The sequence below is a fragment of the Gopherus flavomarginatus genome, chromosome 12 (assembly GCF_025201925.1).
Source record: "Gopherus flavomarginatus isolate rGopFla2 chromosome 12, rGopFla2.mat.asm, whole genome shotgun sequence".
Classification (NCBI taxonomy): domain Eukaryota; kingdom Metazoa; phylum Chordata; order Testudines; family Testudinidae; genus Gopherus; species Gopherus flavomarginatus.
This window is the reverse complement of record NC_066628.1, coordinates 44,388,120-44,403,656: the sequence shown is the minus strand read 5'-3', so window position 1 is coordinate 44,403,656 and position 15,537 is coordinate 44,388,120. Positions and strand designations below refer to the sequence as shown.

The window sequence follows — 15,537 nt, the reverse complement described above, 5'->3', positions numbered from 1 at the left end:
GAACAACAGTTACAAAGGTGAGTAACCGTCTTTTCTTCCAGAAGCTGCGATTCTAAACTTGTAACATGGCTGCATCAATAAATATGTATTAAAAACAAAACAAAACAAAAAAAAGTGTTTTCAGATGCATAGAATAAAGTGAAATCAATATTTTTTTCTACTCTTTTTAGTTATATGCCTCTTAGATGTGACTTGTAATAGTAGTGTTTTAAAAAAAACCGCATTTCTATCTGAATTTGTAAGTTTAAGTTGTTCCTTTTAAAAGCTTGGGGTGGGTAAGGGATGTTATTGACTGCTCTCAATTTGGTATCCCATAGTGAAATCTCCATATTTAAATTGAATGCTGTAACTGTAAACCAGAGAGTGTGGAAAAAAAATCTTAACAACCCTCACTGCATGATGAAAACCTGCCTTTTAGCTGGACAAACCCACTGGCACTGGTATGTTAGTGATCCTGGGTAGCTTTATTGCAGTGTTTTCTCCATTCTCATGAGCAGAAATGGCATTGAAACATTTAAAATCCTAATCTCTCAGCATGTGCACCTGTGAAATTAAATGTGGAATATTTACCACCCTTGAGTGTTCCTTTATAGTTATAATTAAGTACAACCTTCTAAAATGTTGTTAACTTTATTATTAACTAAAAATAACACTTTAGTTTATAGAGGTGTTTTTATAATTTGCTATTCACTCAGTTGAAAAAGACCTTTCTGTTAAATCTGAGGACTCAGAAAGATTTCCAAGTGAATGAAGATTAACTCTCTCTCTCTCCCCCCCCCCCGCCCCGTGAAAAAAAAAAGACAGTGTCAGGATAAACAATATTCTTTGTAGATTTTTCCTATTTTATCTTGCCACATGTTTGCAAAGCTGCATGACAATTTAATTTGTACTTAGACTTTTAGTTAATTGCAGTTTCCCTTGTTAGATTTCTTAACATTTCACTTTATTTTATACCTCCTTTCTTTTATATCTGGGGAAAAAACAGAAAAATCAAAGTTGCTGTGTAGCATGCCAGCAATTAAAGAAAAGTAGAATTTGGTTAGAAATGTTTAAAGACTGTCGTTCTGGAACTTGTGTGTGTGTGTGCGTGTGTGCGTGCGTGCGCGCATGCTTTCTTGAACTTCAGTTCTGAGAAAAATCTCATCTGTAAAGGGTAGAAAAAGTTCACAAAACATGCAGAAAAGTAGTGTCTGCTAAGTGTTCAAAATGTTCTAAACAGTTTGTGTCTCAGGAACAGTATCCTGTAAGTGTGTGTGTGTGTGTGTGTATAGTCTCCCTGAACTAGTTTCATTCCAATCAGCAGTGTAATTGGAATGCAACAACAGTCTGGAGGAGGAAGGAGAATTTTTGGCAAGAAGAGGCAGAGCAGTTGGGAGCTTTATTCAGATTAAAGCATAGACGACCATTCATTATCGGTACATGTACATTAGCAACAGCATAGCATTGTGTTTCTACAGCTGGGACTTATTTTAATGATTGTATTGCACTGTATATTACATGCAAACTGCTGGGATCCAATCTCAGAAAGCAATATTAATGATTTCCAAGATGATGTTTGGGTAGAGAAAAATAACAATTTGTCTCTAAAATGAACAATTGTGTTGAGAACTGAAGAGCAGCATGTCTTTCCCTCCCCCACTCCACGTGTTCCGTAGGGTCTGAAAGAAATACCTTTTTGAAGAGCAGACTCTTGTGTTAAAATAATTATAACGTTGAACCTACTGGTTGGGTTTAAAAGGCTGAAATAGTTTTTCTATGGTGATGACATGTGAAAAGACAGAAGATTAGTAAACATAATCTTAGTTTTGGACTCAGTCCTTTTTTCTCTATAAATTTATTGCTGGCTGTTGTCACGGGATTGGTTGCTTTTGGATACAGTATTGGCAATGATAAGTGTTCATTTTCTTATAGCATAACCATGTGCTGTGCTTTAAATATATTGGTTTTGCAATTTCTTTCCTGTTTCTGCAGTTTAACAGACTTGACTTCTATGGTCACGTGAGGTTTGTTTGTTTATTGTTTTAATTTTTAAAAAATCTATTTTGACCTAAAATCAAGATCTTTTGGTGTCTGTTTTGTGTTGTGGACACCTGAATGGGTATACTTCGGGATGAAATACATAAATATATTTATCAAAATTAAAATCAATAATTGAGTGCTTCAAGGAAATCTTATTCTTTACTTTTAAAAAGTAGTTAAGCATTTCATCTTTTAATAACAATTTATTTTTATTTAACATCTTTCATCTGAAGATCTCAAAGTGCTTTAGAGATGCTAAATATTCTGTATTTGTATTGTGTTAAGGTCTAGGGCTCCAATTATAAATTAGTGCCGCATTATAGACTAGGCACTGTACAAACATATACAAATATCAGATTTTACTTACATAACACAAGAAACAATAGATGAATACAAAAGATGGACAGGGGAGCACGATGTAACAGATACAATTTACCTCATAGGAGTGTTGTGAGTTAGTATTAGCATTTTACAGCTGTGTGGGGAAACTGATGCACAGATAGGTTAAATGACTTAGCCGACACTCCTTATGTTCCCTTGGCAGAGTTGGATTCAGTACTTATGGATCTATTTCCAAGATCGCTACTCTAACCGCCAGACAACTAACAACAAACAAGCTATCACTGGTAGACTATCTCAGAGAGTATGTCTACACTTAAACTATTATATCAGCACAGCTGCAGCTATAATGCTTCAGTGTAGAAGTTACCTGTGTCAACAGGATGGGGGTGCTCCTGTAATCCACCTCCCTGAGAGGTGCTAGCTAGGTTGATGATGTAAGAATTCCTCTATTGACGTATTGCTGTCTACGCTGGGGGCTAGATTGGAATATCTATGTCTCTCGGGGTGTGGATTTTTCACACCCCAGTGAAAGTAAGTGTACCGGTATAAGTTCCCAGTGTAGACTAATCCTGAATGTGCATATTTATCTAGTACCTTAAAGCCTTAAGGCATGTCTACATTACAAAATTAGGTCAACCTAATTTATGTTGGCATACAGCTGCCACATGTGTCTACGCTTTGCTCATTGTGTCAGCGGCGCACAAGCCAATTATGTACCAGTTATTCTGAAAGCCAGTCACAGTCGACGTAGACACTCCGTTGCTCACACTGACACTTCATCAACATAACTACATCAACACTGATTCTATGCCTCTCGTGGAGGTGGAGTTATTAAGTCAGTGTTGCAGGTGAGTTATGTAGATTTTAGTGTAGACATTTATGCAGTTAGGTCGATGTAAGCTACTTTGTGTCAACCTAACTCTGTAGTGTAGACTGGACCTTAGTCTGTTTAATTCTCTAGTAGTACAAACGGCTTGCTGGGTAGGGGCCATTGTAATCTATCACATCATTGTGTCTGCTGCACTTTCACATTGGGCTAGCCGCGGCAGCACTTTAACATGGCTTGTGTCGTTGCGGCAGAGCACTGGGAGCGTGCTCTCCCAGTGCTCTAAAAACACCACCTCCACGAGGGGCATAGCTACTAGCGCTGGGAGCACAGCTCTCAGTGCTGGTGTACGGTCTACACTGGTGCTTTAAAGCGATGAAACTTACTGCACTCGGGGGTGTTTTTTTCACCCCCTTGAGCGAGAAAGTTGCAGCACTGTAAACTGCCAGTGTAGACAAGCCCATTGTCTCCACATGCTAATACTTTTAGTAAGTTTTTTAGTAAAGAGAAGGAAAAATAGCATATATTTTATTTTGGGAGAGCTGGGGAGAGGGAAATATCGTGCATTGCTAGTAGGGTGACCAGATGACCCGATTTTATAGTGACAGTCCCGATATTTGGGGCTTTTTTTAATACGGGCTCCTATTACCCCCACCCCATCCCGATTTTTTTCACACTTGCTATCTGGTCACCCTAATTGCTAGACAAATTCAAATAGACTTTTTACAATGCTTCTTTCCCCAAGACCTACACTGTGGCCATCAGCCTCCAGTGGGAGCTTAGACTGTATGGAGAGTTTATATAAAAATAAACTCAAAGATGATGCTAACAAGTTGTATACCTATTCCCAGCTTAATTACTTTGCTTGTATATGTATTTCTTTCCTCTGCTCATGTATTTTTAGATGGTAAGTTCTTTGAGGCAGAGTTTGCCATTTCCTCTGTGTTTTTGGATAGCACAATGGGGCCTTGATCCTAACTGGGGTCTTCTAGAGCTCCACCAGTACAAATTAATCATCATAACCCTTGACAATAGCTAGCTACACATTGCACCCTCCCACAGTATCTGCTACTACATATCATAACTAAGGCTGCGATTCTGTCATGGAGGTTGCAGAAGTCACGGATTCTGTACTTTCTGCGAGTTCTGTGACTTTTGCAGCTGCAGTGGCTGGTGTGGCTGATCCCGGAGGAAGCACCCAAGCAACGGTCCCAGGCAGGGCCGGCTTTAGGCCAATTTCCCCCGAATCGGGCCCTGCACCCTAAAGAAGAACACCTAACTTTTTAATTTTTACTCACCCGGCGGTGGTCCGGGTCTTCGGCACTTTGTCGGCAGGTCCTTCACTCGCTCCGGGTCTTAGGTGGCATTTCGGTGGCGGGTCCCTCAGTGCTGCGGAGGACCCGTAGCAAGTGAAGGACCCACTGCCAAAGACCCAGACTGCCACCGGGTATTCAAATTGGGCTCCACACTTCCTAAAGCTGGCCCTGGTCCCAGGGGCGGTTAGCCCCTGTGGCCAGTGCAGGGCCCCCACAACAGCAGTGTCCTGAGGGTCCCCCAGAACAGTAGCGCCTTGGGCCTAAGGAGGAAGTGTTAATCAAGGGTATTTATATATTAAAAGTCATGAACAGGTCAAGGGCCATGAATTTTTGTTTGTTTGCCTATGACCTGTCCATGACTTTTACCAAAACTACCTATGGCTAAATCTTAGCCTTAATTATAACAGTAAGTAAACTAATCAGTGAAATAATTTAGATGATTATATTGATAACTATCACTAGGTTTCATAGTCAACAACACATTAACATGAATTCACATTTCTTTCAAAGCTATTGTTTAAGGCTGTCTACAGATGAAGGGAAACATTACTGCATTTGCTTATACTGAGTTTACATTTTTGGAAGTTTTATTTGTAAATGTAGGAGTAGAGACTTAATTTTTTTTAAATAAATACTTTAAATTCTAAAGTATTATTCAACAGTATATACAGTCTTATATGGACACCTGTTTATAAAGGATTGGTCTCAAATTGGTCACAGTAAATCAGGCACAAAAGATTGCTTTGTAATTATTCTGCAGTTAAAAAAAACTTTTTAAAATGTACCAGATATATTTAAGAAATCTGTTTCATTTTTTAAACGATTTATTCTTTTAAAGAGGGTAATTCTCACACTGGGCATAATTTAGCACTTTACAACCTAAACCCACTTATTCTTCATACTCTTCTTAGGCTTTCATTTTTAATCTCTTCTGGTTTATGTTGCAATGAAGTCATAGTACTAAATCTGCTTTCTCCACCTTCGCTCCTTACTCCCTCTGTCCTATTCCTATCTTTTGTGTGGGCCTGGAGAAAGCCCACCTCAAGCTCAGAGTGAGTTTGTCATTTTTCTTCCAGACTTTTTCATTGCTGAGACCATTAACTCTCTGTCGGACTTGTAGCTTTGGCATCATCTTTGCTTGTGAAAAAAGTCAATAGAGAAGGGTTATTTACTCCTGATAATACAAGAACTAGGGGTCACCGAATGAAATTAATAGGCAGCAGGTTTAAAACAAACAAAAGGAAGTATTTCTTCACATAATGCACAGTCAACCTGTAGAACTCTTTGCCAGAGGGTGTTGTGAAGGCCAAGACTACAACAGGGTTCAAAAAAGAGCTAGATAAATTCCTGGAGGATAGGTCCATCAATGGCTGTTAGCCAGGGTGGGCAGAGATGGTGTCCCTAGCTACTGTTTGCCAGAAGCTGGAAATGGTCCACAGGGCATGGATCACTTGATGATTATCTGTTCTGTTCATTCCCTCTGGGGCAACTGGTATTGGCCTTCTATCGCTCACCTCTTCCCATCACATCCAGGATATCGTCAAATCCTGTCACTCTTCTTCTAGAGTATCATCAATATGTGTTTTTTCTCTGTTACCAGTGGTAAAACTTTACCCTCCCCTTGACTCTTCTCCTTCTTACATATTACCCTCTCCCCTCAGAACAGACTCCATATCAATATTTTCAAGAAGCTTCTCTTTCCTCCAGATCTCATCTGAAATCCTACTAGTTCTCTGAACTAGATACAACTGCACGTTTTGCTGCTTGCATTGCTTGTCCTGTTTTCTGTAATGGCTTTCTGTATTTGCATCATTAGATTGCAATTTCTTCTTCAGGACAGGAACCTTATCTTATGTGTATTTATTATATGTATGTTTTTTATGCTTTGTGACTAAAACTGTAATAATAATGCGACATGATAATAATTTCTATAGCAACAGACCCTGATGTCATAAAAACAATATTATAACTTTGCTGTAGAAAAATCCAAAGCTGAAACTAGTCTGTGCAAGAGAGAGCTCAGGAGTAAGTAGAGTACAGAAAACTTCTAGGCAACATAAATTTTTTTTTTCTATAAAGTTTAAGTTTGCACACATGAAAATTCCTCTTGAATTTGTCCTCAGTCTCGGGGGCGGCTCTAGCCATTTCACTGCCCCAAGCACGGCGGCATGCCGCGGGGGGGCGCTCTGCCAGTCGTCGGTCCCACGGCTCCGGTGGGCCTCCCGTAGGCGTGCCTGTGGAGGGTCCGCTGGTCCCGCGGCTCCACGGGACCTTCCGCAGGCACGCCTGCGGGAGGTCTACCGGAGCCGCGGGACTAGTGGACCCTCTGCAGGCATGCCGCCGAAGGCAGCCTGCCTGCCGCCCTCCTGGCGACCGACAGAGCTCCTCCTCACGGTATGCCACCCCAAGCATGCACTTGACGTGCCGAGGCCTGGAGCCGCCCCTGCTCAGTCTGAAGTAAGGATCTTAAGCAGTACAAGTTTATTAATTTATTCTCCACTTCATCAATGGAAAGTGGACATACAGCAGCCTTTGTAACCTGAGCAGATTTACTAAGCACGTCAGGCAAACTCACTGGTAAAAATAAACAGTAAAACAAGTTTATTGATTACAAAAGATAGATTTTAAGTGATAGGCAGGAAGTCAGAGCTAGTTACTAAAATAAAATAAAATATAAGCACACAGTCTAAACCCTCAATCCTGTTAGACTGGGCAATATCTAGATCAGTAGTTCTCAGCCAGGGTCCAGGGCCCCTAGGGGGCCTTCAGCAGGTTTTGGGGGGCCTGCAAGCAAGGCCAGCATTAGAGCAGAAAGCTTAAGCCCCACTGCATGGGACTGAAGTGCAGGTCTCTGAGCCCCGCTACCTGAAGCTGAAGCCTGAACAGTGTAGCTTTGTGGGGGCCCCTGTGGCATGGGGCCACACGCAATTGCCCTGCTTGCTATCCCCTAATGCTGGCTCTGGATTTTATATGCAGAAAACCAGATATTGTGGCACAGGTGGGCCGTAGAGTTTTATAGCATGTTGTGGGGGCCACAGGAAAAAAAATGTTGAAAACCTCTGATCTAGATTAAGTAGTTTTTCTCACCCTACTGAACATTGCAGTTTATAGTACACAGGTTTCACCCTTGAAACCTGGGAGAGTCTCCTCTCTTGGTGTCTTCAGTCTTCTGAGTGTCCTTGTTGCTTGCAGCAGAGGTGGAGGGGGGAGAGAAAAGGTCAAACATGGGGCCACAGTGTTATGTTTTATACCCTTAGTCCATGTGCTTGGGGAACACAAATCCAGGCATGTCTGGTGGGCATTGCTGAGTCCTCGGGCAAGGCTGAGCAATTCCCCTGGTGTGGCCTTATGAATTGCAACTCCCTTCATGAACAATGGCTGTTGATGGTTGTTTGACACCCGCCGGGGCACTGGTTACTTTCCTTGCTCTTGTCTCTGGGGAGCTAATATCTGGCTGATTTCCCCAAATTGCAGCATGTTTTACTGACAACCATACAACGCAATCTCATAACTTTATAGGTGCTAACAATATACATATTTAGATAGAACAGTTACTTTCAGCAGATCATAACCTTTCCCCTGATAGCTTACATACCATGCTTTATGTGCAAGATCACAATTATATATAAATGAGGAATATGAGGGTTATGGGGCACTCCCCCAAGGTATAGAATGTTACAATGGATTTTGTAAACTGAAGTTATCTCATCAATTAATTAGAATTCTTTGAGGATGTCAACAAGCATATGGATAAGGGTGATCTGGTGGATATAGTGTACTTGGATTTTCAGAAAGCCTTTGACAAGGTCCCTTATTCAAGGCTCTGAAGGAAACTAAGTAGTCATGGGATAATGGAAGGTCCTCTCATGGATTAGTAAATGGTTAAAACACAGAAAACAAAGGGTAGGAATAAATGTTGAGTTTTCTCAATGGGATCCCACAAGGATCTGAACTGGGACCGGTGCTGTTCAACGTATTCATAAATGATCTGGAAAAAGGGGTAAACAGTGAGGTGGCAAATCTGCAGGTGAAACAAAATTACCCAAGCTAGTTAAATCCAAAGCTGATTGTGAAGAGTTACAAAGGGATCTCACAAGCCTGGGTGACCGGGCAACAAAATGGCAGATAAAATTCAATGTTAAATGCGAAGTAATGCAATTGGAAAAAATAATCCCAAGTGCACATTTATAGCGATAGCTTCTAAATGAGATGTTACTATTCAAGAAAGAGATCTTAGCGTCATCTTAGATAGTTTTCTGAAAACATCAGCTCAGGGTGCAGTAGCAGTGAAAAAGGCTAAAGGAATGTTAGGAACTTTTAGGAAAGTGATAGAAAATAAGACTGAAAATAGCATAATACCACTATATAAATCCATGGTGTGCCTACACCTTGAATATTGCATTTAGTTCTGATTGCCCCATCTCAGAAAGGATATAGTGGAACTGGAAAAGATTCAGAGAAGGGCAACAAAGATGATGAATAGTATGGAACAGCTTTTATAAGAGCGGACACCAAAAAGATTTGGGGCTGTTCAGCTTGGAAAAGAGATGATTAAGGGGAGATATGATAGAGGTCTATAAAATCATCAGTGACATAAGACTTCAAATCTCTGGGCACCTTGAGCTTAGTAGCTGTCCTCTCATTACATCATCCTAAGAATTTTATATGACTGTCTTGTGTAGCAGCTTGTCATCACATTCTGTAGTTGTGTACATGCCTAAAATCTAAGCATCAAGGGACAACTGAAATTTTCAGCTTTTGTGCCAACGTTAGCTGTCTGCAGTTGAATTATTTGGTGTGTGTTGGAGGGTTCCCATTACATGCTTTCTCTCAGCTCATTACCTTACCCCCCCACTTACCCCATCTCTTTAAGGGAAGAACCAGTAATAGTGGCTAGAACCAGGACTACTGTTTTCAGGCTAAGCTAACAGATCTGATATTAGCATCCCTTGTGACTGACTGATTTGTCTAACATTGTGCTGTACCAGTTCTAGGCATTTCCTGTGATTCGTGCCAGAGTGGATTGTTGTATGATCCACCTAAGAATTGGGTGTCATGACCATCATTTTATTTTTACTTGTGAATAAGCTCTTAAGAAATGAGTATAGCATTAAGTTATCAAGTCTACAAGGTTCTGAATTTCTCAAAGAAAGCTGTTTAACATTTAGCCTTAAAAAGAGGCAGATGCTGTTATATCAATATCTTTATAAACAGAAGTCACTAGAAAATTTGAAAAAATGTATGATATTCAGTCTACTAATTAGAGAGTAATATTTTTATTTCAGTCGTAGTAGCTCTTAAAGCGCCATTCACAGTGTGGCTCCATTATGCTAGGCCCTGTATGTGCCTTGAACATGACAATGAACAGTGACAGGGTAGAAGAGAGATCCAATCGATACATACATTTGTACATAATGTATATACAAGATGGATATAAAATTTTTGTTTCTGACATATTTAAAAACATTTTGTAAAGCACATCAATTGTACCTGACTGTGTCTAAGACTTTTAGTTGGTTAACTAATTGTAGGGATCATAGACGAAGCTGATCTTGGAGAGGGTAGTTCCGTACAGATCAGTTCAGGGAAGGGTAATCCTCACATAGGGGAAATACTTTGGAGAAATACAATTACTTATCATAAATGAGTTCAGTTTGTGGAATGCAGCCACCAGCACCATTGAGCTTTGCGATCTTCAAGAAAAGCAGTGTACATTGGAAGCACATATTTCAAGCCAAGGTTATAAGAGGCGGTTCAGCTTCTGACCACCCTCTGTTGCTCATTTTCACATCCAGCTGTGGGAGTTTTCACCCTCTGTATTTGCCAAATAAAACCTTTGGGTTTTTTTACCAATAATTTTTAGTGCCTTGAGGGGGTGCTCGTAATATCCCAGTGGGCACTGCTTTTCTAGAAGGTTCCTGCATCTCTGTGGCCATGGGAGTGCATCGCACAGATGCACCATTGTCAGAGAACTAGAATTATTGGTAACTTTTGTATACGTCTTGTCACCTTGTAACTTTTTCACCCTTGCAGGCGATTATCTTCGTTCTTCATTTTTTTTTTTATTTTTTTTTTTTAAATCCATTCCTGGAAAGAGAAGTTTATTGTTGGGGGAAGCATTTTCCCCTTTTTGCCAACACATTCCTATTTTCCCTTGGTTTTGGAATTGCAAAGAAATCCCTGAATCATTTTTGAGAACGGAGTTGTTTTCAGTTTCCAAAAATAAACAAGACATGTCTGGAGCCACCAAACTCTGATAATAGAGACAATCTATTCCACTCTAATGTTTACTTCAGGGCTCCCAATGTCTTTCTCAATTTGCCATTGTTTCCTCAGAGACCACAACATTTCTTTCATAGCTAACTGATTACTCAGCACTAGTATCCTTTCATAAAACTTGCATATGATTGCTCTGTATCATCCGCTTTTTCTTCAGTTTAAACCAATATTATCCCGTTTTGATTGAGTAAAGACTTGCTCTCTTTTAAAATTATAATATTAACTGCGATATTTTAATAGCTTATTTGCTTGTGCAGTAATATGATTAGAGGGACAAAAGAAACCATGTTTTTGAAAATAAATTACTGAAGACAAACTGATAAGTATCGCAATGGATGCTAACTTTGGACTGGTTGTTACCAGAGGCTAGAGAAATTGTAATAATGCTATCTCCTCATTCATTGAGGGCATGGACATGGGCTGTAAATACTTACTTGATCGTTCGACCACATCATTGCCTATTTCTTCTCTCCATTCTTCTTAAAGTGAAGTAATATCTCAGGTGAAGGACTCATAACCCCTGAAAGGGAACTTTCAAACAGAAGAGAACTTTAAAAATAGGAATCCATTTATAATTCATGTTTTTCAAAATTCTGCCATATGTAGTGTCCAGCTAAGTAGCAAAGCCTTTCTCCATATCACTTGTGCTCATGTTCTACTTTTTTTCTGAGTACAGTGTGATCTGTAAAATTGTCCAAGTGCATACTTGTTTTTTATTTAAAAAGTTTCCTTCAATTTTGCCAAGTGCATGTCTTTCATAAAAACATCACTTGTAAATATATAGCTGCTTTGTTGGCAAAGAGAGGGAAGAAAACTGCCTCAGCTGAGGCTGGTGATTATGTGGTGCTGATAATTGTAGCTTTTTTGTTTTTAACCAGCATGAAAGATTAAATATTGGGCTGTTCTTGAATTCAGCCTTCTTCTTTTCTGAGTGGTCACCTACAATTTCATGTGGTTGGATTTTCCCATTCAGTTCATTCTTAGGGCTTGTCTACATCAGAAAGTTGCAGCGCTGGTGAGGGAGTTACAGCGCTGCAACTTAGGAGGTGTACACATCTGCAGGGCACCACCAGCGCTGCAACTCCCTGTTTGCAGCGCTGGCCGTACTCCCGTTTTGTCTCGGGTGTAGAGGATCCAGCGCTGGTGATCCAGCGCTGGTAATCAAATATAGACACTTACCAGCGCTTTTCTTGACCTCCGTGGAATAAGCAGGTATCCCAGCATACCTGAGGAAGCCTCTGGTAATCAAGCTGGTCTCCTTCCCCGGTTTGCTCTCGCGTTCCCCGAACCCCGAGCAAGCAGGTCTCCTTCCCTGCGGTTTGCTGGGTGGTTCCGGGAACGCGAGAGCAAACCGGGAAAGGAGACCAGCTTCGCCGCGGTTTGCTCTCGCGTTTCCCGGAACCACCCTGTAAACCGCAGGGAAGGAGACCTGCTTGTTCGGGGTTCGGGGAACGCGAGAGCAAACCGCGGCGAAGCTGGTCTCCTTTCCCGGTTTGCTCTCGCGTTCCCGGAACCACCCAGCAAACCTCAGGGAAGGAGACCTGCTTGCTCGGGGTTCGGGGAACGCGAGAGCAAACCGCGGCGAAGCTGGTCTCCTTTCCCGGTTTGCTCTCGCGTTTCCCGGAACCACCCAGCAAACCGCAGGGAAGGAGACCTGCTTGTTCGGGGAACGCGAGAGCAAACCGCGGCGAAGCTGGTCTCCTTTCCCGGGTTTGCTCTCGCGTTCCCCGAACCACCCTGCAAACCGCAGGGAAGGAGACCTGCTTGTTCGGGGGTTCGGGGAACGAGAGAGCAAACCGGGAAAGGAGACCAGCTTCGCCGCGGTTTGCTCTCGCGTTCCCCGAACCTCCCTTGAAGCCGCCCAACAGCGCTGCAGTGTGGCCACATCTAACACCACTTGCAGCGCTGGTTGCTTTAAGTGTGGCCACTCTGCAGCGCTGGCCCTATACAGCTGTACTAATACAGCTGTAACAACCAGCGCTGCAAAATTTTAGATGTAGACATGGCCTTAGTGTGGTCTTGTCAAGAAAAGAGTTCTTGTAGTGATTCTGCAGTCTGATTCTTTAATTTAGATCTCCAAGGCGCTACCCAGCTTCTGGTGCTTACTCAGAAGGTTGTTTTTGAAGTTTCATGTAGTGAAGGTGGAATCTTTCTCTGGGATTTCAGAAGACAGATACTGGGGAGCCACCTGTGCATCAAGACAAAAAGTTCATCTAGTTAGCTTCCTTGTTAGATGGTGTGAAAGCAGGAATACCAGTCAATCTAGACTGGTGAGTCTGACTAACGCACCAAATTTTCATGTGGAAAGTCTTGCTATTTATATAGAACTGAAAGGAAGACAAATCTCTGATAAGTTATTTAGAACTAGGGAAAACTGCTCAATTTTAGGTCTCTGTTGTTCAAGCATCTTAATTCTTTTGTTGCTAGTGGGCAAGTAAAGCAGAAAGGTACACGCTAAGTGAAAAAATATGAAGGTATGTCAACCAGGAAATGAGTATAGCCATCGTTACTCAATAGAAAGTTTTTTAAACAAAACCTTTTTGTGTGTAAGGAAATTCTCTGTACAACATTTTAAGACTCGATCTCTCTATCAGTCTTGTCTTAAACTATTTTAAAGCAACTTCATTTAGTACAGGTATGTCTCAGTTATTCAGATCCATTTAGTTTTCAAAATAGATAGTGATTTTTACAGAAAAATCAATTCTAAAACCTTAAAAATCTGACCTTATTTAGACAGTTACTTGTATATACTCGTTCATAAGCCGATTTTTTTTTAGTAAAAAAGGGAAGCACTAGAGAAGGGGGTCGGCTTATGAACGGGTATAGAGGGGGAGAAGTGGGACACAGCCCCTCTACCCCCAACAGAGAGCGCAAGGAGAGGCAGCACAGCCATCAGAGACAGAAGGGAAGAGGCGGGTTCAGTGTCTCTCCACTTCTGGCCACACTGCTCTCCCCCCAGCCTCCGAAGCAGCTGCAGCTCCGGAGCTGGTGGGCTGCAGCTGTGCCGCTCGGCCACGCCCCCCAGAGCAGTTTGTGGCTCTGCTGCCCGACCCGCTGGAGCATGGCCCAGCCTGTTGGAACATGCTGCGACCGCGCTGCCTGATCTGGGTTCGGCTTTATGAATGGTGGGGCCAAATTTGAATAGCAGGCGGCGGTCCAGGGTTTCAGCAGCATTTCAGCGGCAGGGGGTCTGCTCCGGGTCTTCCATGGTGCTGAAGGACCCCCTGCCGCCGAAGCCCCGGAGCATACCCCGCCGCTGCCGGGTGAGTTTAAAAAAAAATTTTTTTTTTAAAGATGCCTAAGAGAGCCCCGTGCCTTAAGTGTGGGCGCGAGGGAATCTGCTTAAAGCTAGCCCTGCCCACCGTAGCAGGCTGCGGCCATGCCACCCGGTCTGGCCCACTGGAGCAGGCTGCGGCCACACTACCCAGCCTGCCGGAGCCACTCCAGCCAGGTCAGAGACATCCTCCCCTGGCCCTCCCCAGATAAGGTGGAAAGGGATGGGATGGGGAGAGTGTGGGGGTCCCAGGCTAGGCGTGGGGTCATGTGGGGGATGGTCACAGAGGTTGATCCCCTGACTCTCAGCTCTCCCCCCAAACATTTCCCCGCCAGTTGCAGTCCCAGCCCGACAAGGTAAGCTGGGACACTTTGTTTGCTTACCTCCGTGCCAGGGGACGCTTGAGGTAAACAAACCATCTCGGCCCACCAGTGGCTTATCCTGGTGGCCCAAAGTTTGCTGACCCCTGAATTATAGGGTCAGCTTATGAACGGGTTATAAATTTTTTCCATTTTTACGTATCCATCTGGGGGGGTGGCGTCGGCTTATAAACAAACGGGCTTATGATCAATTGTATACGGTACTTGGATTCTATGGAAAAATTGCCATTAAATGGTTATAATTTACCTATTGATTATGGTGGGATTTAGATTGATGTATTTAATATTTATCTGTGTTTAAGCAACGAGACAGTCATTTTACTGTTCAAATTTAAACAGTTTAATAAACCGGAAGCTTCTGCACACAGAGCAAATATTTTCTAAAAGAACCAAATTGTTTTAGTTTCATAGCTTATAGTTCAAGTAGCTAATAGATTAGCATATGTGTCTGAGGCAAAAAGATCCTCAGTCAATCTCCATTATGTTCTGATTTTTCAGCTCTTTAAATTGAAATGATTTCTGATCTGACTCTTAATTTTCATATAAGGCAAAGCTTGTTTAACAGACTTCCACAAATGTTCCTTACATGTGTACACCATCTCCTTACATCCTTATTAAGTTTTACTAATTGTACCCTGAATACCCTCTGGAGATTGGTTATTTTTGTCTTCTACTAAAGTGTGAATTGAATGCAATTTAAAAAGCTGGCTTGTATTATCATAGCAACCAATTTTCAAAGTGAGACATTGAAACTGCAAGATTAGAATCAAGAATAACAGCTGAAAACACAAATGGCAACTCTACCTGATTTATGCCTTCTAAATCTTTAATTTGTGTGAGTGTGGTTGTACTGGGCAAGCTAACTTCATTTATCACCGTCCATCAGGAATTATGCCAAGAGGGCATACGGTATAGGGGAATCACCCTAATCCGTTCTAGAGGCACCTGCCCTTCTTTTCTTTCTTGATGCAGTTCCATCCCTCTTCCACATATTAGCATGTTCTGGCGATTTAAAATTAAATTAAAAATATGGCCATGTCTGAAGGGCTGAAAAGCACACTCACATACTGAGAACATCACCTCTCTGTAACTTCCACCACA

At 42.0% G+C, this 15,537-nt stretch overlaps 1 protein-coding gene across 2 annotated transcripts in view; it reads left to right on the top strand.

Annotated features, from left to right (window-relative positions):
• Positions 1 to 15,537, top strand: part of SMURF2 (SMAD specific E3 ubiquitin protein ligase 2) — a 103,330-nt gene that overhangs the window by 26,551 nt on the left and 61,242 nt on the right. The window lies entirely within an intron of this gene.